At 42.1% G+C, this 25243-nt stretch overlaps 1 protein-coding gene across 1 annotated transcript in view; it reads right to left on the bottom strand.

The window, feature by feature from the left end:
• Positions 1 to 24871, bottom strand: part of frmpd3 (FERM and PDZ domain containing 3) — a 533212-nt gene extending 508341 nt beyond the window's left edge. Inside the window, exon 1 of the mRNA XM_072595141.1 lies at positions 24261 to 24871. The gene's annotated coding sequence lies outside the window, so the exon portion shown is untranslated. The remainder of the gene's footprint in view (positions 1 to 24260) is intronic.
• Between the last annotated feature and the right edge of the window lie 372 nt (positions 24872 to 25243).

Here is a 25243-nt window from a genome sequence, read left to right as displayed (position 1 = left end):
GACAATGATGAACAAGATCAAAGCCAAAGGGTTGGCACTCTCCTCCCTGGCTTCCCAGAGAATCGTCGAATAAATCCCATCCGGCCGAGGGGACATCTATGTTCAAACTTTCCTGAATTTCTAACATCTCCTCCTTGTGAACCTCAATCCGATCTCGTCTAGTAGCCTATAACTCAGTCTTCTCCTCAACAACATTGTCTTTTCCTAGTAATGAATACTGATGAAAAATATTCATTCAGCACTTTCCCTATCTCTTCTGATTCCACTCAACTTCCTGCTGCTATCCTTGATTGGCCCTAAATCTTAGTCTAGTCATTCTTTTATTCCTGAAATACCTCTAAAAACCTTAGGATCTTCCTTGATCCTATCCACCAAATGACTTCTCATGTTCCCTCCTGGTCCTAACTAAGTGTTCACATCTCATCCTAACATAAGCCTTCTTTTTCCTCTTGACAAGAGATTCAACTTCCTTACTAAACCATGGCTCCCATGCTCGGCCACTTCCTCCCTGCCTGACAGGTACATACTTATCAAGGACACGCAGTAGCTGTTCCTTGAATAAGCTCCACATTTCAGTTGTGCCCATCCCCTGCAGTTTCCATCCCCATCTTATGCATCCTAAACCTTGTCTAATTGCATTGTAATTGCCTTTCCTCCGGTATAACTTTTGCCCTCCGGTATATACCTAACCCTTTCCATCACTAAAGTAAACATAATCAAATTGTGGTCACTATCTCTAAAGTGCTCACCTACCTCCAAATCTAACATCTGGCCGTGTTCATTACCCAGCACCAAATCTAATGTGGCCTTGCCCATTGTTGGCTGTCACCATACCATGTCAGGATACCTTCCTGCACACATTGGACAAAAACTATTTGAGTTATAGTATTCCCAGTCATCATTTGGCAAGTTAAAGCCCCCCATAACAACTACACTGTCACTCTCGCACTGATCGAGAATCATCTTTGCTATCCTTTCTTCGACATCTCGAACTATTCAGAGGCCTATAGGAAACTCCAAAAGGAGCACCTCTCCTTTCCTGTTTCTAACCTCAGCCCATACTACCTCAGTAGATGAATCCTCAAATGTCCTTTCTGCAACCATAATACTGTCCTTGACTAACAATGCCACACCACCCCATCTTTTACGATCTTCTGTTCTTATTGAAATATTTAAATCCTGGAACCTGCAACAACTATTCCTGTCCCTGCTCTATCCATGTCTCCGAAATAGCCATGACATCGAAAACCCAGATACCAACCCATGCTGCACGTTCACCCACCGTATTCTGAATGCTCCTGGCATTGAAGTAGACACAATTCAAACCAATGTCTTGTTTGCTGGTGTCCTTGTGACCTTGAAACCTTATTTCTGACCTCACTACTTTCAACCTCGTGAATAGGATTATAATTAGAATTACTACAGAGTGGAAACAGACCCTTGGCCCAACAAGTCCACACTGAACCTCTGAAGATATCCCACCCAGACCCATTACCCTACCCTATTATTCTGTATTTCCTCTGGCTAATGCACCTAACTTGCACATCCCTGAACACTATGGGCAATTTAGCTTGGCCAATTCACCTAACCTGCACATCTTTGGACTACGGGAAGAAATCGGAACACTGAGAAAACCCATGCAGACAACTTTAGCAAAGGTTGGGGCAATTTGCGAGACAAGCTGAAGTAAGTAAATAAAACCAAATCTACTCAAGGTAATAGAGAAGTCATAGGACGTAAACTATTCAAGGCAGTACAATGTGTCAGGTATAAAAACTGAAGTGCACCAAATCTGCAGTCAAGAAAGTATGAAGGAATAGTAAGAGACACCATTTTTCAGTGTTTTTGCTGATGAAGTATTCTTACTGAGGAGGGAAGGGAGCATAATCAAAGATTGTCTGACTAAATGATCAGAGTGCCATACCTTTGGAAAGGTTCATCAAATCAAAAACCTCAAAATAGAAGGAAAAAGCCATAAGAAAGAAAAATCCAAGAGATAGAGCCAATCAGCATTCAGAGCACATTGCTCGGGAAAATTAAAGAATCAAAAGGGAAAGTATCGATGTGCTAAATTACAAGTCATCAGGTGATCATGTGACATAAAGGTAGTGTCCCCAAACTTCTAAGCCAGGATGTCTAGGTTCATGTCTCAGCTGCCCTGGAGATATGTCATGATATGTTGGAATACGTTGGTTGAAGTTAATTTGTAAGTAATGAAATGATTGTAATGAGGTCAGCCAGGTAGACCTCATTAGAACGTTAGCTCCCTGACTGCAGCAGGTTAACAATCAGAGATCCCTGGCTGACAGATATAAACAGAAGTGTCATCAGCACCCTTGAGCTGTTTAGGGAAAGGTGGGCAGCACAGAGAGTGGAATGTATTATTTCCCCCTCCAACTCTATTTTGATTTAATCCCTGCCTTCCCCTTCACTTTTTGATTATGCAGCATTACCCTTTGATGAGAAGGGCATTGCTTGTTACTGGTCACCCTGGTGTTTCCTTTCTTCCTGGTGGTGGAAATTGAATAAAGATTTGTACACCTGTTGTCTTTCACTGTGTCTCACTCCTGCACACACACAACCTGGGGGCTGGGGAAGAATATTAGCACTACCGCAGTTAGACGGGGTAATAACATTTTTTAATTTAAAATAGAAAAAAGAAAAAAATAAACAACAGTGTCAGACATGCTGTTCACCAAAACAAAAGGACAGGAGGTCAGACAGAAGAAGGAAAAACAAAATAGGAGTGTCAGCCATTCTGCTCATTCTAGGAGCCATCTCTGAGCTAGCTGGTCTATGTCATGTATTATACATGTGTAGATAAATAAATGGTGGCTTGGTGATAGCTCCACAAAGGCTAGTATCCTATTCCAAGTAATTCACCACCAAGCATATTTTAAAAATGACAACTTTTGTAGCTGCACTTGTCCTCGAGGATACCAGCATTGAGAAACATTCCAGCCATCAACAGTTTGACTCGATAGATCAAGACTTAAATTACAAGTAAAATTTCAGGAAGACTGCAATCTAAAGATGGAGCAATCGTTGAGACTTTGAACATGATACAAGATCAAGGATGTTCTTTACTGAGAAAAACATGCATAGATTTGAAACTTATTTTTCAAAAGTAGATGGAGTTAGTGCTAGGAACAAAAACAAGGGAATGCTGAATGGAATGCTCAAGACAGCAAGCAATACATTTTAACATAATGTTTCATTCTAACTGCAACGGCTTTTCATTTTGTTCAATATATCACACTGCCCTCATGTCACACTTTATTTTCCATCTTTTTCCCCATTCAGTGTTAGAAGGTTATCTCAAAGTATAATGGGATCTTGATCAGATGGGTCAATGGGATGGGGAGTGGCAGTTGAAGTTTAATTTAGATAAATGAGAGGTGCTGAATTTTGGAAAAGCAAATCAGAGCAGAATTTATACACTGAATGGTAAGGTCATGGGGAGTATTGCTGAACAAAGAGACCTTGGAGGGTAGGTTCATAAGTTCCTGAAAGTAGAGTCGCAGGTAGATAGGATAGTGAAAGCGGGATTTGGTATGCTTTCCTTTATTGGTCAGAGCACCGAGTATAGGAAGGTCATCTTATGGCTTACAGGACATTGGTTAGGCCACTGTTGGAACAATTCATGCAATTCTGGTCTCGTTCCTATTAGAAGGACATTGTGAAACTTGAAAGGGCTCAGAAAAGATTTACAAAGATGTTTCCAGGGTTGGAGGATTTTGAGCTATTGGCAGATGCTGAATGGGCTTGGGCTGTTTTGCCTGGAGCGTCAGGGGCTGAGGGATGATCTTATAGAGGTTTATAAAGTCATGAAGGACATGGATAAGATAAATAGGCAAGGTCTTTTCACTGGGTTGGGTAGAGTCTGAAACTTGAGGACACAGGTTTAGGATGAGGGGGAAAAATATAGAAGAGACTTGAGAGGCAACCTTTTCATGCAGAGCGTGGTGTGTGTATGGAATGTGCTGCCAGAGGAAGTGGTGGAGTCTGGTACAATTACAACATTTAAAAAGCATCTGTGGGTATATGAATAGGAAGGGTTTAGAGGGATTTGGGGCAAGTGCTGGCAAATGGGACTAGATTAGTTTAGGATATCTGGTCGGCATGGATGAGTTGAACCGAAGGGTCTGTTTCCATGCTGTATATCTCTATGACTTAATCACCCAATAAATACCTGAAATATTTAGTTCCCTTATCATGGTCACCATGCAGCCACTCCTGATGACTTATCGTTATCTCTATTTTGTGCCATTATTTCATTTAAACTTGTTTCAAATACTTTAGCTGAAACAATTCATGAATTAAACTGTTAGCCATTGTATAAAACTCACATATAAATCATTTTTGTTTAATTGGAACTTTCATGCTTTTATTGCACAGTGGTAGTGTCTCTGCCTCTGGGGCAGGTAGGCCTGGGTTCAAGTAACTGCTGGTCCAGAATTTTGTCAGAACTTGTCATTAAAGTATCTCAACCATTCGTATGATAGGCTGGCCAGAATCTGTGGGACTGTGAAAATTGAAGGTGGAGATTTCAGGCGGAATTTCTACTGAAAATTCATATAAATAATTCACGTAAACATTTAAAACCACAGGCGAGACTCCTAGAGATCTAATAATTAACAATGTGTTAGGTGCTGCTTTCAATAACAAAATATTCTGCTGCATTAACATGATTACTTTAATATCCTGAATGGAATGGCAAGGATCCTTTAAGAACAATAAACAGAAAATAAATTGACCCTGAAGCTTGGCTTTATACTGCTCTTTGCTGAGCATGAATAAATTTCAGCAGTGAATTTTTGCTGAGCTAAAAGGATTGATTCTGTACAAGACTATTCTACTTCAGTAAATAAAGATTCTTTCAATCCTGTTCTTGGCTTGTGCTCGTTCAACGGCACTCATTACAATACCTGGCTTTAAAGGCCAGCTGTTAATTTTATTGAAGGACCTCAACACTCACTTTTACTTCATTTTTTCCCTTAGTTTCAAACATACATATGTTTATACAGTTGTAATAATATTTTACTTAGTTCTTTTTGATATGGATATATGGAGAAAGGCTTTTAACTGCAGACATTTCAGACCCATGCACCCTCTTATCTTTCTACTACAGCTTTAATATTTATAGTTCATGGTCTCAATTGAAGGACCTTCTTTACTTCACTGCACTGATCATCAACCTATATGTTCTGAAGAAGGGTCACTGAATGCAAAACATTAACTCTTCTCTCCACAAATGCTGCCTGACTTGCTGAGATTTTCCAACAAGTGTTGATTGTGAAACTAGGTGCTGTGTTTGGCTACAGGGAATAAAGTTTCATCTCAAGTTTGAACAACATGAATCGGCGCAATTACTGACTTCATCAAACAAAACCTTTAACCTCCTATCATGCTCACCATCCGCTCATAGTCTCATAGACTCAGATGTACTGCATGGAAAAAGACCCTTCGATCCAACTCATCCATGCCGACTAGATATCCTTAATTAATCTAGCCCCACTTAATCAGCATTTGGTCCATATCCCTCTAAATACTTCCTATTCATATACCCATGCAGATGCCTATTAAATGTTGCAATTGTACCAGCCTCCACCACTTCCTCTGGCAGGTCATTCCATACATGCATCTGCCTCTGCATGAAAAAGTTGCCAAGGTCCCTTTTAAATCTTTCCCCTCTCACCCTCAACCTATGTCCTCTAGTTCTGGACTCACCCACCCCAGGGTAAAGACCTTGCCTTTTTACCATATCTATGCTCTACGTGATTTTATAAGCCTCTATTGGGCCACCCCTCAGCCTCTAACCCTCCAGGAAAAACAACCCGAGCCCATTCAGCCTCACTCTATAGCTCAATCTGTCCAACCCTGGCAACACCCTTGTAAGCCTTTTCTGAACCCTTTCAAGTTTCACAACATCATCCCCTAGAGATGTCAGTAATAAGGCTTGGAGCTGCTGCCTCTGTAGGCAGGTCCTAGGAAATTTCAGAGGAGAGTGTCATGGCTGATTGGAAGGCCTGTCTCAGTTACCAAAGCCAACAGCCCAATTCTCTACATGAAAATGTGAAATAAAATCAGTGCTGAGAATGCTCAGCAGATTTGGCAACCAATGGAGTGAGATGATGGCAAAATCTTCCTCGCCCCTGAACAATGTGGGCAGTACTGAATCAGTTGGTTAAATATGGCAAGAATCGAAAAATGAGAACCTCAGCAGATAAAAAAGTCATATTTTCCACGCACTGTTTTAATGGCAAGGTAAGATTCTTGCTATTAAACGGTGAAATGCCTAATTGTGTTCTCATTATTACCTAACTTCACCTCATCAAATGCAGTTTGCTATTTTACCAGGCAATAGAGACAGACGAGTTGGTGGCCGGTCTGACATGAACATTTGAAGAATGCCTAGTGACTCCAGCTCACTGTCTGACCTTCTGACCCTTCACCTTAGCTGGCATTCTTCAACTTCTCGGGGCACAGTCCTCCTTCATCCAATGAGGTTGACATCGTACACAAACCAGTCTCACCACATCATCACAGATCATATACAACTTGCTTACAATCTAATACACCATTTCAATACCACACTCTGGACTGAAAGCTTCCATTGCAATGTTGCTCTCACCACTTTGCATGCAGGCTCAAACATCCATCTCATGAACAAAACAGGGTGCACCTCAGGGGTCTTAGTGAATGAGTGCTAAGAAAGCAAGCTTTAGTGTGTATTTGGATGCTGACAGAATCCCTGCCTTGTGTTTTTCTGCATTGTTTCTTATTCAGGATTTAGGGCCTCATAGAACGTAAATGGGGAGGCAAGGTGGCTCGGTGGTTAGCACTGCAGCCTCACAGCACCAGGGACCCGGGTTCAATTCCAGCCTTGGGCCACTGTGTGGAATTTGCACATTCTCCCAGTGTCTGTGTGGGTTTCCTCTGGGTGCTCTGGTTTCCTCCCACAGTCCAAAGATGTGCATTGACCATGCTAAATTGCCCATAGTGTTAGGCGCATTAGTCAGAGGGAGATGGGTCTGGGTGGGTTGCTCTTCGGAGGGTCGGTGTGGACTTGTCGGGCCAAAGGGCCTGACTGCAAATGTTCTGATGCTACAGAGGTGGCATGCCTGTGTAATCCAAACTGTAAATGCAGTTTACTGGTTTGATCTTTTTTACACTTCTCCGCTGTTTAATAAATGTTAAGGTTACAAACTGATGCAGGCTTTCACAACGTCCGATGCTTCCTCATTCAGTCAGCTCTGATGCTTATATGGGATCGATGGAAAGAATATCTATCATTCAGACAAAGTTAGAAATTGTGTGGAGCAAAGGATGACTGAACTCTATCTTTGTTCTTGGAGCTGTAGCTAAAATGACAGTCGCTCACACAGCTAATGATGAAAATTGAACATCAATTGACAAATGAGATATGAGATATTTACAATCAAGTTTAACTTGTGCCACCTAAGTGCTCTCATAAGGGTTGTCTTGTTCCTTTCCCTCTCACAATATCTAGCTGGGTCCACAGATGAGATGGCAGGATCTGACCCTATCAGGAAGTCTGTTGTCCTTTGAGTTTCGGGTAGGCAGCTCAGAGTGGTTGTTACTAGAGGGCCAAGACATGTTGAGTTGGTCCTGCCAGCGACAGGTGCACCCTCCTCGGCTTGAATTCCCACAGGTTTGGGAATTAAAGGCAAGTTAGAGATGGATGGACCAGAAACCTCCCAACATTAGACCAATGAGTTGCCTGTTTGTGGTTCTGCCTCTTGCTGGGATCTTATGTCTACCTGTAAGAAAGAAGTATTTGGATGAGATAAAAGTTCATCATCTCTGTATCATTGTCATTGGTGCTGGGCCACCAACCTGTCCCTGGAAACAGCCTTACAAAGCCAGTATTGTACAGTTAGTGGTGGCGTTCTCCTCAAATCTTGGATCCAATTTGCAGAGTGTCTCCTCTAACCTGCTTGTGTCTATATGTGCATTTTAGTGAAATTATGAATGGTTGCCACTGAAGTCTTCTGCCTGGAGATAAGCAGGTACCTTGTCTTCATCAGTTCTCCGAGTGTCAGAGACCTGGGGCATTCCATCCTTGATCAATTGCAGAGGTATGCCAGTGATGTGCTCATCAGCATGTACTCCCAAGTCTAAGCTAGGCTAAGGAGAAAGCCTTAGCATTGCTCCCTCTAAGGACTGTGTGATGTTTGTTCCTCAATGGTGGAGGAGTTTGGCTTGTTCTCTTCTGGGAAAATATTCCTTGAATGCATGTTATGCCTACAGAAGTGGAGAAGGAATAGGCATTGAAATCAGGGGTAGATGCTTATGCATCTGAAGAATATGTTCACAGACAGTGTAATAGCTGAGCAACACACCAGTTTATAATAAATCTTACTTGGTTGCCAGGACACGAAGGACACAGTAATCTCACTGACAGGTCATGATCCTTTTCATGCGATTTTAAGAAATCTCACCAGTTGGGGCTGAGGAGATGGATGCCAGGCAGTGAACCATCAATCTGGACTCCTTCAGTCCTGATGTTGGATGTTTTCTCTTGCACGGAGAGAAAAGGAGGGATTGAGTGAGATGAAAGCACTATTAGTATGGGTGCAAGTGAAGGAATGTTGGTGAGGCGGCCTGAGTGAGTTAGTAGACAGCACAGAAGGCAGAAAGGGTTAATAGTTTGGATGGAACGTGGTGAGGGAAGATTCTGTGTTCAATGGTGAAAGTGTTAGAGCAGAAGCCTTGGTGGGAGAAGTGTGCTGTGGCAGTGGGTGATAATGCTCATGGAATACATAAGGTCATTAACCTTCTCAGTGTACTGCTGGGCATTCTTTTACATGTAGACTCTAACTTAGGTGGCAACTTCAGACTTGGTTAGGTCAGGTGGCCACTTGGCCAGTCCTGAGGAAAAAGGATGACCCTCCTCACCACCACACTATCCACCAGGACATATGAGCCCTATCAGAAAAGCTAGATACCAACTTGCCTTAATTGACCATCTCTGGGACAATGCTTCACCCTGCAACTGTGGAGGGCTATTTCTGCTTGAACTAGTGCACAACTGGCATTTAAATATGACAGTGATGGAGTGAATCACAAAAGGTTACAACAGAGTGACCATAGGGACAGAGTAAGATGAGCTGCAGAAAATGGCGTGAGATAACACATTAGAACTCACTGAAGGAAATATTCCATGAAACTACCCACAATTAGCTGAAGTCTGACAAAATTCAGTCCAAAGGTTTCAGATCTAGGACCTTCCTTCAACTGCTTCCTGGCCTGCTGCGTATTTTCGGAAATTTCTATTTGCATTACATTAAGGGCATTGTGATCAGAAACAGAGGGAATGTATTGTGGTGGACTGTGCACAAACAGGAATCAGGATGATGTTCGATGGTGCTGCAGTCCAGTTAGTCAGTTATGGACAGCCTGGTGAGAAGGTGGCCATGTAGATTGCCTCATCCCCTCTCTTCTTCCACCTTTTCCATAGCTAGTCTTCATCCATTGGTTGCAAGGACTATACTTTCATCAGGGAAAGGTTGCACATTGGATCACAATAAAAAAAGTGCTATCCACTGCAGAATGCTACAGGTCATCTCCAATCCATCCAGGCACCAGAGACAGAGTTGAGGCACCCCAAAGACCTGATCATGTTCTGTGTGGCAGCAATGTTTTCATTAATGCTGCCCATGTGTGATTTGACTATCTAGTAGTTTCAAACCAATGCAGTCTGCAGATAGTCCTTGTCAATCTCTGGTTTGTTATGGTGACTCAAATGCCATGATACAGTGGACTACTGCACAATTTTATCATTGCAAGTCCTGTCAGGTTGCTGGGTATTGGACTGTATGATAATTGGTTTGTGGTTGCTCACCAGCAGCATGTTGAAAAAAAAAGTCATAGGTAGGTTAAGGTCATCCATAGCTAGTCTTCATCCATTGGTTGCAAGGACTATACTTTCATCAGGGAAAGTCATCCAATCTGTGCTGGCTCCCTGCAAGATTAGTTTAGCAAGACCCATTCCAGCATCCTTTCTCCATAGCCATGACATTTTCTTTTCAAGTAATAATCCAATTCTCATTTGATGGCCATGATTGAATCTGCTTTGGAGATAGGACATTCCAGATCCTAACCGTTTACTGTATATGTGCATTTTCCTGATGGTGCCTTGCCCAATCACAGGAACAAAGTCAAAGCTTCTAATTCTGGTGCATCTCAAGTTGATATGCAGCATCTTCAAAGAGGTGTGTTAGTATCAATGGCACCCTGCACCATTGGGAAACTTGCAATGCTGACAAAGTTACATGCAAACTCACCTCTGGCAAGACAGAATGAAATATATTCAGCTCTTGCTAAATATAAATCCCTATGAAACTCCTTTGTACAGCAGTGGATGGCAACTGTTAGCTCCAGCCTGGAAAGTAGCATGTGCATATACATTCTTGACCTTCACTGGCATTGGCAGTGCTACTCTTATGAAGATTTCAGGAAGGCCATCTTTGAGAGAAACAGAAATATCTGACACACTGAGCTGCGTTTTAGGTCATAGAGTCATAGAATCATAGAGATGTACAGCATGGAAACAGACCCTTCGGTCAAACCCATCCATGCCGACCAGATATCCCAACCCAATCTAGTCCCACATGCCAGCACCCGGCCCATCTCCCTCCAAACCCTTCTTATTCATATACCCATCCAAATGTCTCTTAAATGTTGCAATTGTACCAGCCTACACCACTTCCTCTGGCAGCTCATTCCATATATGCACCACTCTGTGTGAAAAAGTTGTCCTGAAGGTCTCTTTTACATCTTCCCCTCTCACCCTAAATCTATACCCTCTAGTTCTGGACTCCCCGAACCCAGGGAAAAGACCTTGTCTATTCACCCTATCCATGCTCCTCATAATTTTGTAAACCTCTATAAGGTCACCCCTCAGCCTCCGACTCTCCAGGGAAAACAGCCCCAGCCTGTTCAGCCTCTCCCTATAGCTTAAATCCTCCAACCCTGGCAACATCCTTGTAAATCTTTTCTGAACCTTTTCAAGTTTCACAACATCTTTCCGATAGGAAGGAAACCAGAAATGCACGCAATATTCCAACAGTGGCCTAACCAATGTCCTGTACAGCTGCAAAATGACCTCCCAACTCCTGTACTCAATACTCTGACCAATAAAGGAAAGCATACCAAACGCCTTCTTCACTATCCTATCTACCTGCGACTCCACTTTCAAGGAGCTATGAACTTGCACTCCAAGGTCTCTTTGTTCAGCAATACTCCCTAGGACCTTACCATTAAGTGTATAAGTCCTGCTCAGATTTGCTTTCCCAAAATGCAGTACCTCACATTTATCTGAATTAAACTCCATCTGCCACTTCTCAGCCCATTGGCCCATCTGATCAAGATCCTGTTGTAATCTGAGGTAACCCTCTTCACTGTCCACTACACCTCCAATTTTGGTGCCATCTGTAAACTTACTAACTGTACCTCTTATGCTCGCATGCAAATCATTTATGTAAATGACAAAAAGTAGTGGACCCAGCACTGATCCTTGTGGCACTCCACTGGTCACAGGCCTCAAGTCTGAAAAACAGTCCTCCACCACCACCCTCTGTCTTTTACCTTTGAGCCAGTTCTGTATACAAATGGCTAGTTCTCCCTGTATTCTATGAGATTTAACCTTGCTAATCAGTCTCCAATGGGGAACCTTGTCGAACGCCTTACTGAAGTCCATCTAGATCACGTCCACCACTCTGCCCTCATTAATCCTCTTTGTTACTTCTTCAAAAAACTCAATCAAGTTTGTGAGACATGTTTTCCCACACACAAAGCCATGTTTGACTATCCCTAATCAGTCCTTGCCTTTCCAAATACATGTACATCCTGTCCCTCAGGATTCCCTCCAACAACTTGCCCACCACTGACGTCAGGCTCACTGGTCTATAGTTCCCTGGCTTGCCCTTACCACCCTTCTTAAACAGTGGCACCAAGTTAGCCAACCTCCAGTCTTCAGGTACCTCACCTGTGACGTTCGATGATACAAATATCTCAGCAAGAGGCCCGGCAATCACTTCTCTAGCTTCCCACAGAGTTCTAGGGTACACCTGATCTGGTCCTGGGGATTTATCCACCTTTAACCGTTTCATGACATACAGCACTTCTTCCTTTGTGATATGGACATTTTGCAAGATGTCACCATCTATTTCTCTACAGTCTATATCTTCCATATACTTTTCCACAGTAAATACTGATGCAAAATATTCATTTAGTATCTCCCTCATTTTCAACGGCTCCACACAAATGCCAGCTTGCTGATCTTTGAGGGGCCCTATTCTCTCCCTAGTTACCCTTTTGTCCTTAATATATTTGTAAAAGCCCTTTGGATTCTCCTTGATTCTATTTGCCAAAGCTATCTCATGTCCCCTTTTTGCCCTCATGATTTCCTTCTTAAGTATACTACTACTGCCTTTATACTCTTCTAAGGACTCACTTGATGTATCCTGTCTATATCTTATATATGCTTCCTTCTTTTCCTTAACAAAACCCTCAATTTCTTTAATCATCCAGCATTCCCTATATCTACTAGCCTTTCCTTTCACTTTCACCCTAACAGGAATATACTGTCACTGGACTCTAGTTATCTCATTTCTGAAGGCTTCCCATTTTCCAGCTGTCCCTTTACCTGCAAACATCTGCCCCCAATCAGCTTTTGAAAGTTCTTGCCTAATACTGTCAAAATTGGCCTTTCTCCAATTTAGAACTTCAGCTTTAGGATCTGGTCTATACTTTTCCATCATTATTTTAAATCTAATTGAATTATGGTTGCTGGCCCCAAAATGGTCCCTCACTGACACCTCAGTCACCTGCCCTGCCTTATTTCCCAAGAGTAGGTCAAGGTTTGCATCTTCTCCAGTAGGTACATCCACATACTGAATCCGAAAATTGTCTTGTACACACTTAAATTCCTCTCCATCTAAACCTTTAACACTACGGCAGTCCCAGTCTATGTTTGGAAAGTGAAAATCCCCTACCATAACCACCCTATTATTCTTATAGATAACTGAGATCTCCTTGCAAGTTTGTTTCTCAATTTCCCTCTGACTATTAGGGGGTCTATAATACAATCCCTTTCTTATTTCTCAGTTCCACCCAAATAACTTCCCTGGATGTATTTCTGGGAATATCCTCCCTCAGCGCAGCTATAATGCTATCCTTTATCAAAAATGCCAATCCCCCTCCCTCTTGCCTCCCTTTCTCTCCTTCCTGTAGCATTTGTATCCTGGAACATTAAGCTGTCAGTCCTGCCCATCCCTGAGCAATGTTTCTGTAATTGCTGTGATATCCCAGTCCCATGTTCCTAACCATGCCCTGAGTTCATCTGCCTTCCCTGTTAGGCCCCTTGCATTGAAATAAATGCAGTTTAATTTATCAGTCCTACCTTGTCCCTGCCTGCACTTACTGTTGACTCGCTCCTGTTCTCAATTGTACCAGTCTCAGATTGACCTCTTTCCTCACTATCTCCCTGGGGTGACGGAAATGAAAGCAGAGAGATAGTAAAATAGTGGAGAGCCACTTTGGGAATGCTCCCTGATGCAGTACTGCTGCAAGGGAAATTTCCCAGTGGTGCACTGAATGGAGGCAGTGGTGCTGATGGGCTGTTCCACAGTAGAAGGAAGGCAATTTGAAGAACTAAGGCCATATTAGGGGCCATTAAGTAAGGTCACTAGCATTTTGGTGGCAGTGAGGCAGTTCCCACTTTATGGGGATGCTGCACTAGTTGTGAAAGTGGCTTCCCTGTGGCAACCTGGAAAGAGGATCATGGGCAACCCATTTGGCTCCAAAAGTACCATGGGGCTGTTCCCCTACTGACACTTGGTGATTTAAATTTTAAAAAAAAATTTAATTCACTTACCATGAGGCACCTTTGAAGCATCCTATCTGGCTCAGCAACATCCATCTCTCCAGATGGCACTCCTGAGGCCTCACAAATGCTGACCCTCCATTTGGGTTGGCAGCATCAGAAACCCAGTAAACGTCCTGAATTGGATAATGAGTCTGGGGTGTTCAATTAAGAATTCAGGATGCCATTCTCAAGACTCCCTGTTGATCCCAATGTCAGTGTTGTATTACTGGCTTAGGTTCAAGGAGAATTACTCCCTCTATACACCTGCTGAGATATCTTTCTCCTTTTCCTTTTAACAGTTTGTCCACCTCTGTGCAACCACTGTTCATCCCCTAAGTCATTTTGCAATTGCATTCATACCAGGAAGCAAGTAGATTCTACAGAACAGTTTAAGTCAGATCAACTTCATCTACTATGTTAAATCAATCCCTGCTGACCTCAGCAATTTAACATAACTCTGGGAATCACCAAATTCTACAACAATCACAGCAGCAGCCATCGGAAATCAATCAATGCGTACATGTAGGCCAAAAGTTTTCAATACGATGGGACAGAGTTTTGCCATCATGGTAAAACTGATGGAACTGACCTGAATTTGCAAGTCCCGTCCCTTAACATGACACTTCCCATTTTCAGCGGATTGGGAGTGAAGTCAGGTTGATGTTGTGCATAAAGGTTTTATAAAGGCAGCTGGCAATTTAAACCTACTTCTATTAAAGTGTGATTTTGGCAGTCTGCAATGTGGAACCCAGATCTGCTGAGAGTTTAGTGGATTCATTTACATATCCAAGGTACAAGAGGTATCTCCAAGCATATGATTCAGGGACACCTTTGAGAGAAGTCAAGTACCCCTGCACCAAGTGAGGTGAGGCAGTTGGGATGATAGGAGGAGCAATCAGGTATCCTGGATGGGGAGATGGGTGTACTCAAGGAATGTTAACAGCAGTTAGGTTTTTGTCTGAAAAGTGCACGAACCCATTGGGACTGTAATGTTTTCAAAGAAATGTGGAACTTGTCAAGAACTGTCAAGAAGTGTCAAGCTTGTCAGAAGCAGTCAGGAACTATCAAGAAATGCCAACCTTGTTGAGAAATATCAGGAATTGTCAAAATAGAATGCATCTGCAATACAGAACTTTAACTAACAGAAGATTTTTTTATTCCTGTGTACTTGGATGCTAATGCTTACTGGATGAATTATTATGATAGGTGATAGGGGAGAATGTGGAACTATGGTTTGTATTAAATTGACATAAGAGTTACAAAGGATCAATGGGGATGGGTAGAGGAGCATAGACTACTATAGGAATTTGAAGAGTGATGAGGGAGGTGCAGAAGCAGTGAATTGCATGACTGGTATGGACAGAACTTGGAGAGTATGTGAGGGTGTGGACAGCGAAGAGGAGTGTGAGGACTGAAGAAATGTTTTATTGTTTATTTCTTCCTAGTCTGCCACAGCAATTGGCAGCCATGTTGGCATTTCTTGGATAACTCAGCTCAACTTTCAATCTAGTCCACCATTGCAGGCCAAAAAGAGAGCGTAGATGGCCACTTTTAAAGGTCAGGATCAGGAATTCAGCAACTTCTACGAATCCAATCTGGGATCAAATGTCAGGGCTACAGATTATCTACATTAATATGAAAAGTAGTTGGTGATCACTTTAAATAACTGTGGAAACATTATTACAGGGAATTCTTCCTGTTGCTGGATTCATGCTCAACCATTTGAGATTAACAGAGGGCAACACATTGCTGGCTGCTACCACAACGTTGCAAGCCTGTGTACAACTGGCAAATTCTCCCTGCTCGCAATAAGGTTCCCACCAAAATAACATAGCAAGCAAATAAATTGAAGGTTGGGGCCTACAGGTAGATTTTGTAGAATGGGTGGATGACAGTTATGGGCAGGGGAGACCTGACTCCACAAACCAAGGTTTTATTTTTATGTGGAAAAACTGTGTGGACAGAATTCATGGCTCAAATTAAACCTGTACTTTCTCAATAGTCCTACCTGTACATCTTTCAGCAAGCACAGTTAGTGATAAAACAGGATTCCTTGTCTAATCACTTCCTCCTCAAGTCAAAGGCACAGAGTCTAACTTCAGAATGCCTTGATTGCCTTGGTTAAGATTAGCTACTTCAATGCCATCCACAGATCAAAGCTGAAACCTTCTTGACCTATCTCTAACAAAATCTGACCTTGGGGAGGGCATTGTATTTTTTTTTGCATAATATCTTTGACCAGTCAGAAATAACACTATGATAACTTGGAAGAGTTCCTCAGTGTGAGAGTTACGTTTTCTTAGATACCATCAAAAGGCCAATCACTAAAACTTGATAATAATTGTTCATGATTCTTCTGTATTTGGTTGCTGAATAGTAAGACTGAATGTAACATTCTCTGGGAGACACACACACCAAACAACCCCACTGTCCTGTGGCTGACCACTTCAACTCCCCTTCCCACTCCACCAAGGACATGCAAGCCCTGGGTCTCCTTCACCACCAAATCCAAGCCACCTGACTCTTGGAGGAAGAATGCTCACCTTCCAGCTTGAGACCCTCCAACCACATGGCATCAACATCGACTTCACCAGTTCCCTCATCTCCAACTCAGCAATGCCCTCTTGAACTGTCCTACCAGTTCATCTTACTTTCCACCTATCTGCTCCACCCTCTCCTCTGACGTATTGCAATCAATCCCCCACCTGCACCTATCTATTGCCTTCCCAGCTACCTTCCCCCTCACCCTCCTATTTATCTCTCAGCCCCTTCAGGAATGTGTGGGGCAAGAACGGTTTATGCCTGAAAAGTCGATTCTTCTGCTCTTCAGATGCTGCCTGACCTGCTCTGCTTTTCCAGTATTACACTTATCAAATCTGATCTCCAGCATCTGCAGTCTTCACTTTCTCCTGAACATAACATGACACTGAAGATGGAATAATTCCAATTTATAGCAATAATGAAAGATGTTTATTAAAACAAAAGGCTATATTGTGGTTTCGCCTTTTCTGCTTATTTCTGTGTCTAAATTTCCCGTAAGATAGGAACTCCATGTTGGGGTATGGACAGCTTGATTCCAGTCCTTTTACTATGCTTTTCAACTGTGAAGAGTATTCTAGCCCAGCAAATCCATTGCCCAAACAATCACTATATTTGCAAGCTAAGCTCACTAGGCAAACTAGTTATTGGAAGTAGCAACCTCATTTTCTGTTCCCCTTTTTCCTAATTCACTGATATTAATGCCAATTGTAGCCCTCAGTTGTTACGTAACAGAGGTCAATAACTTTGTGAAAACCAGTGAATAAACTCACATGTATAACCTGCGTGACTCTGTTCTACAATTATGAACAGGGATTTTCAGAGGGAAACTAGAAGTGGTTATGGTGATTGTGCTCACTCCAGTGCAGTTAATGGAATGTTCAGTGAAGACATGTTTCACTTACAGTTTATTAATGTATATCACATGATTCTTGTTACAATAAAGATTAGGTTTAAAGCTCAATGATTCCACAATTTATTTGATAAAATCAATAGTACTCAACAAAATTAAGTGCCTCAGAAATAACCGTGAGCAATTAAGTTTCATTCGTTATTAAAATGGAACATTTGCTGAATTGAATTAAAAGTGATCACTTTTACTTCTGTAATGCTTTAAGTTCAGGCTTTCAATGATGACCTCATTGTAATTGCATATGTGCCAAGCACCTGCAACTCAAATGGACATCAGCATTTTCAGGGTGAAGGCTACTTGCTTAAATTGCTTTATAACAATCAATGATGCATTACACTTCATCTCCAGTACTTCTTTCTTCAAGCCCACACATAGTAGATTGTTATTTTTGAGAGATTATTGGAGAGATCTAGATTCTAGGTAGCAGGCAAAAAAGGTGTTGAAAAGGGGAAAGATAGAAAAGAAAAGATAAAAATGCCAACAAAAAATGGTCAGAATTAACTGGTCTGGATAAGCTATAAGCCAACATGAGTGGAGATGTAAAGAATGATCCATGGAGTGGCAGATTAAATTTTGGCAGGGCCACTGTATTAGGGAAAATATAAACCCACATCTTTCTTTGACTGAAGATACAAGGTCATCTGGGGAGACGGAGACAGTGACATTATTTTTGAATTGATCTAACAAAGGCTTGAAGACAAATTGGCTGAATGGCCTATTTCAATTCTGTACACATATTTCATTTACATGCATCCAAATTAATTGTAAGACTATATATCATAGTTGTTTCAGTGTAACTATATGCTATTAGCTTATATTCAGATCTAATTTTGATTTACGTTCTTTTTTGAAACCTATCAGCTTTTAAAATGTTTAGCTTTTGTTTGGCCCTAGGTTGGGTCAGGTGCCTAAGCAATTCAATTTTTGTTAATAACGCAGCATAATAGGGGAAAGAGTTGAGACAATTGCAAAAGAACAGTAAAGTGGAATTCATTAGAGTTCTCTTTCAGAAATGCCATGACCACAATGAGCAAATGGCCACAACTCTGCTGCTAGGTTCTATGAAGTTAGGTTTTTATTTCTCTATTGCCTGGTGGTTAGAGTATTTATCAACATCTCTATAAGCAAGCAAAGAGGGAAGTCTTTGGTGGTTTAGATTAGATAAAATTCCCTACTGTATGGAAACAGGTCATTTGGCCCAACAAGTCCACACAAACTCTCCAGAGAATAATCCGCCCAGACTCATTCCTCTACCCTAAATTTACCCCTGACTAATGCACCTAACACTATGGACAATTTAGCATGACAAATTCACCTGACATGCACATCTTTGGATTGTGGGAGGAAACCAGAGCACCCGGAGGAAACCCACGCAGACACAGGGAAAGTGTACAAACTCCACACAGACAGTTGCCTGAGGCTGAATTGAACCTGGGTCCCTGACACTGTGAGGCAATAGTGCTAATCACTGAGCCACCATGCCCCATAGTTGGGATAGTACTAGACGGGTTTCTTGTACCTCATGAATATAAACATGAGAGAACCTCCATGTCTTGGCCACAAGGATTTATTGAAGATCCACAATGAATTCAGTAAACTGGTGATAAATGACATCCAGTATATTCCAATAGTACTCAGATTCGCACAAGACAGTGAATCAGATTAGTGCCTCAGTCACTTTACAAACGATGCAATACAAGGGCCAGAGGCACACTAATTGAATTTTTAAATTTCTATTTATACCAGGAGAGAGTTAAAACTCCTTGAATAGTGATTTTGCTTCTGGTCTAAAATTTGAAACTATTGAACCTCTATCTGGAGATTCATGGAAATCTTGCAGCTGAATCTGCTGGCAATAGATATATAACAGAGTTATTAATAGCTGCACCTTGCCTATGGAATGGTTTGGGAGCACAAATAATCCAAAAACATCACTGGCCACCTTCAATCTCTGAAGTGAAATCAGTATTGGAGGTTACATATTATAACATCTCTTCATTTTTCCCTCAAGACAAATTAAACATCACATAGACGAAACAGATTAGCACCTTACCTATCTGATCTATCCATCTTCATTTCTCAAAAATCACCTCAGAAAAGCCTATCCTTTGGCAATATAAATAGTCCTAATAAGTTGTTTTTGTTATATTAGATACAAAATACAAGGGTGTGCAGCAGTCAGGGATGTAAGTTAAATCCGACCAGAGAGAGTAGAGAAGGTCCTCAGAAAATTGGGGTTGGCTCAGTGGTTAGCACTATTGCCTCACAGCGGCAGGGATCCGAGTTCAATTCCTGCCTTGGGTGACTGTGTGGATTTTGTACATTGTCTCCATATCTGCATGGGTTTACTCTGGGTGCTCTGGTTTCCTCCCACAAACCAAAGATGTGCAGGTTAGGTGAACTGGCTATGCTAAATTGCCCATAGTGTTCAGGGATGTGTGCATTAGTCTGGGTAATGTAGGGGAATGGGTCTGAGTGGGTTACTCTTCAGAGGGTTGGTGTGGACTTGCCGGTGTTTCCACACTATAGGGATTTGATTCTATTCTATTCTAAGTCAATTCGAGGCTCTAAATCACTGACTCCAATTCTTGGGATCCTATTATGAGCCCTAGAAAGTACTGAGGGCCATTTCAGTGAATCTGAGATGGATTAGCAGTAGTTACAGTGAAATGCAATGCCAGCCTCTCTGCCAATATTTGAAGGACTATGCAGTTCTATTTGGAATAAGTAGCAACACAAGAAGTAGAAAATCCATCAGCAGGTAGGGCTTTGAGAGTCAATGCTTTATGAATTGGGTGTTTATTTGAAGAAAACAATGCCAAGAAAGATCCTGACCACTACTTTTCATGGTTTACAGGATTTAAACATTATTAGACCTGCCTCTTTACTGATCAACAAGCATTCAGATCCTGAGAAAGTGAGCGTCTGCTTTTATTATGTATTTCTCTTTAATGATAACTGCTGTGTTCTTTTCAGCTGACTTCCTCAGATGCCCACTTTTGCCAGCAGGCTGATAATGGGGTAGGCTGTCCATGTATCTCCATTGTCATCACGCCCTGATTAGTTCTCTTAGGGCTTACAAGCCATGAGATTAGAGGTTGCTCAAGAGCATCATGTCACTACAGAGCAGCTAAATAGCACTGGCATGACTGGATTTCATTCGGATGAAGCACAAAGATTGGTTTCCTTTATACTGTTATTAAGTCATAGTGAAAAAGATTATTTATGTGCAGTAAAACTAGTGAGTTTGTAAACTCATTGTTTACAAACATATCTGTCCCTTCTTTGGATCTTGAGCAGGGTTATGGATGTTGTTGAGAGAGGATCAGTTTGGAACAGAATATGATGCTCTTACTTTCTATGCAGTAAGCAGCTTTGTTGTAATTTATCTAACCACCTTAAATCTGTAGCACCGATTTTAAAAAAATCTATCAAAAGAGGTGTGCACATTTGACAAGGCCAGCATTTGTTGTCCATCCTTAATTCCCTTGAGAAGAAGGTATTGCGCCACCTCTTAAACCATTGGAGTCCTTTGTTTTTTACTCTCTCACAGGATGTGGGTTTTGCTGTTTGGCCAACATTTGTTGTGCATCTTAATTGCCCTTGAGAAGGTGGTAATAAGCTGCCTTCTTGAACTGCTGTAGTCCATGTGCTGTAATTAGTCCTACAATGCTATTTGGGAGGGAATTCCAGGATTTTGACCCAGTGATAGTGAAGGAATAGCAATATATTTCCAAGTCAGAATGGTGAGGTACATCCACAGCACTGCCAAGATGGTAATTTCAGCATTTTGATCCAGTAGTAGTCACATAATAGCAATATTGTTCCAAATCAGGATGGCATGTGGCTTTTAGAGCAACTTACAGCTGGTGCTGTTCCCATGCATTTGCTGTCTTTGTCCTGGTAGGTGGTGTCAGTTGTGGATTTGGAAGGTGCTGTTGAAAGAATACTTATGAGTTATTGCAGTGTGTCTTGGATGTAGCACACACTGCTGCCACTGTGCATCACTGGTGGAGGGAGCAAATGTTGGAAATGATGGATGGGTGCCATCAACTAGGTTACTTTGTCCTAAATGGTATTAAACTTCTTGATTTATGTTACAGCTGCACTCATCTAGGCAAGAAGAGTGTATTCCCATGAACTCCTGATTTATGCAGGTGGATGGCTGTCAGACTTTGGGGAGACAGATGAGTTACTGACCTCAGAATCACCAAAATGTTATCTGCTTTAGTAGCTACAATATTTACATGGCGTACCCATGTCAATGGTAATCTCTAGGATGTTGTAGGAGGCGATTCAGTGAGGGTAATGTCTTAGAACTTTAAGGGTGATTGTTGGATTCTCTCTTTTTGGTGATAATTATTACTTGGCGTTTGGGTGATGCAAATGCTACTTGCTATTATTTGGCATGAGCCAAATATTGCTGTATAGGCAGCATGATTCAAATCTGACAAATGTAATGGTAGATTGTTATGCAATCATCAGCAGACATCCCCACTTCTGACTTTAAGATGGTGGGAAGATAACTTGTGAAGCAGTTGAAAATGGTTAGGCCTAGAACAGATCTTAAGGAACTCCTGCAGAGATGTCCTGGCACTGAGATGATTGATGTTCAACAATGTTTTGCTGGGTGTGATTAAACTGTGAAGAGACTTCCCCGATTCCCATTAGCTTCGATTTTGTTAGGCCCCTTGATGCCTCGTTCAGTCAAATGATGCCAAGTGCAGTCACTATGTAATGCACTCTGAAGATTATTTCTGGGACATCCACACCAATCAAGCCCACCGCCCCGTGGCCCAACATTTCAACTCCCCCTCCCACTCTGCCAAGGACATGCAGGTCCTGGGCCTCCTCCACTGCCACTCCCTCACCACCCGACACTTGGAGAAAGATCGCCTCATCTTCCGCCTCAGAACACTTCAACACCAGGGCATCAATGTGGACTTCACCAGTTTCCTCATTTCCCCTCCCCCTGCCTTATCCCAGTTCCAACCTTCCAGCTCAGCATCACCCTCATGACTTGTCCTACCTGCCAATCTTCCTTCCCACCTATCCGCTCAACCCTCCTCTCTGACCTATCACCTTCATCCCCACCCCCATACACCCATTGTACTCTTGGCTACCTTCTCCTCAGCCCAACCCTCCTCCCATTTATTTCTCCACCCGGAGGCTCCCTGCCTTCATTTCTGATTAAAAGCTTTTGCCCGAAACATTGATTTTCCTGCTCCTCGGATGCTGCCTGACCTGCTGTGCTTTTCCAGCACCACTCTAATTGAAACTCTGATCTCCAACATCTGCAGTACCCACTTCTGCCCAATGTACTCTGTAGTACATGGCTTAGCACCCCTGTTATTAGACAGCATATTGTTTGAATTAATATGGATAAAGCCATTCAAAATCCATCAGTGATATATTAGGAGCAATATCTGTGCATCTAAATATTACGTATCTAATATCCCTTTGTTACATCTAAAAAAACAACGTTAGTATGTTTGATATTTCTTGGATGTGACTGAAACACAGCAATGAAGTTCACCTGGGCCAAAACAAGAGCTAGATTCTAAATGGTTTAAGATTAATCCTCATTTAGAATAATTCTACTTTATTTTGTGTTAAGGCATTGCATTACACATTATATTAGAAAATCCATGTTTTTTGAACAGTCATGGTAGATCTGACAGCAAAATTAACATAAAGGTTGTACCCAGTGTGTGGGATCGAATCATACATACAGCAAGCACTTAGTTTCAGACGAATTGAAAATAATAGTAACTTGGAGCCTGAAATTTACAAGCAGTTATAAATGTCTTGAAATTGATCTCTGGTCAGTTTATAAGTCCCGACACCAGCACTAGTCAGATTAGCAGTGAAACATAACAACCAAACGTGGACCCAAGAGTACTTGTGAGCAATACCGTGGAGATATGCTCATCTGAATGAATGAAACGACCTTCACCTTTGACATCGTTTTATAACAAAATAACTTGCCTCTCCATCACCCTTAGTCCTCTTGATCTGGATGAGAAATCTACATCCAGTAAAGTTTGTTTTGTAAAAATCTGCAAAATTTATGTTGTGAACTTATTACTGCAATCCTTGGCAAATGTAAACGGGAGGCGCGGGGTGGAGTGGGGGAAGATCAAGATAATCTAATACTTGGCTGACGAAAATCTGTTGCTATTAAATATACACGCTCGCTGTGAACTTCCTACTGAATTCTGTGTAGGCAAATCTTTCATTGTCACAATCCTACTGAGTTTCCTCAGTCAGCTTCCATGTACCTACCTGATGTACCAAATCCACGCAGATGCATTCTCCCATCACTCGATAAAACACACCAGGTTGAAGAAATAGAAAAAATAAGACCGTAATGAGCAATATCAGAGCCGGGCAGTAGGGGTTAATTTCGCATCGCGATTCTTCCTTCCGCGCCGATCGCTGATTAATGCAAGTTTCCCAATCTGGCGGCTGCTTTCTCCACTAGAAAAGGGTTTGGAAATTAAAGCGCACGGAAATTGCTTCCAATCAAACTTACCGGGGCGGCATTCAAGCGTGGGAAGGATGTGCACGCCGGGGAACGGAGGCATGTTTACAAACTGAGAAAAAGAGCCAGGCTTTCGGGCTTCTGATTCCAGAGAATTGGAAACGATGCAGTCAAATTGAAACCCACAGCTAAGCATGCAGCATGATGTGATGCACTCCCACCCATCTTCCAATCAGACATATTTCATCGTTAGTACTGAATGAGGGACAGAACACTGACTTTTGCCAATAAACAATTGAAACGAAGAAAGCATCAACCAAGCGACATATTTGGACTGACAGTTAAAACCAGGCTGAATTTACATTTAAAAGGCAATAAACTCCATGGGTTTTATGTTCTGAGATGAAGAGTTAAGACAAAAAAAAACCTACCTCAGCATAAGAGAACAATTGTTGCTGCAAATCCTTTCTGTATTTCTCCAAGCATATTCCTGTCTGGGAACGTTGGCACCCGGTGAAGTTTTCCACAGTGGGCGAAGCTGTGGAAGAGATGGGAGAGGACTGCACGCTGTCCCCTTGCTGTTATATCCAACTGCAGGAATCAGTCAAATCCTGCCGACTGCTTGTCAATAGGCAGAGCTGACTTTGCAGCTTTGTGTGAGCAGGTGAAGATCGGTGGGAACTGCACTAGCTCCTCCATGGACCTCTTCCGAGCAGAACTCAACAATAGGCTTCGCTCTCGCCTTTTTGTTAAAACACCGTTAAACAGTCAGTCACAGAACAGCAGGCCGGTACCCCAAGACCAGTCACTCTGAGCTCAAAACAGTCCCCTTCTTTCTGCCACGGACCGTCCAAAATCTGAAATGAAAAACGCACACGCCCCAAGTCCACCTGCTTTTCAATTATTAAAACAAACAAGGGTAAGAATTGTCAAATCAGAAAGGGCAAACTGTTTCAGTCATTTTTGCTCCTCAGCTCTTGCAGTCATTCCTGTATCTTTCTGACAACTGTCTGCTGAGTGCGGAGCCTGAAGGGAAGGATCCAGTCTATATGCATCAACCATCGCGTACACGTTTGATGAAGAATTAGGGACACTTAATGTGGACAAGGGGAGAATACCAAGTAGTCCCTGAATGATCCTGGTTTTATTGTGCTTCTGAAATTGCCTGCCGCGCACACTAGATATAAATTAGATTCTTCTTTTCACTTGCCCCAGGTTTGGCAATTTCAGCATTTTATTTCAGCAGGCAATGCTTATTTTTTCTTGGGATTTAAACGTTCCAAGATATCAGGTATTTTCGTTTTTTTTTCTTTCCAGAGCTTCTGAGTGAAAATATTTTCGTAAACAGTTCAATTCCAGAGTGACCATGGGGAAGAACTACCAATTTTGTATCGTTCTCTGAAAACTTAGTTGT

This window comes from Chiloscyllium punctatum, chromosome 25 (genome assembly GCF_047496795.1).
Source record: "Chiloscyllium punctatum isolate Juve2018m chromosome 25, sChiPun1.3, whole genome shotgun sequence".
Lineage (NCBI taxonomy): Eukaryota > Metazoa > Chordata > Chondrichthyes > Orectolobiformes > Hemiscylliidae > Chiloscyllium > Chiloscyllium punctatum.
The sequence above is the reverse complement of the archived record's forward strand: the minus strand, read 5'-3'. Positions and strand labels throughout refer to the sequence as shown.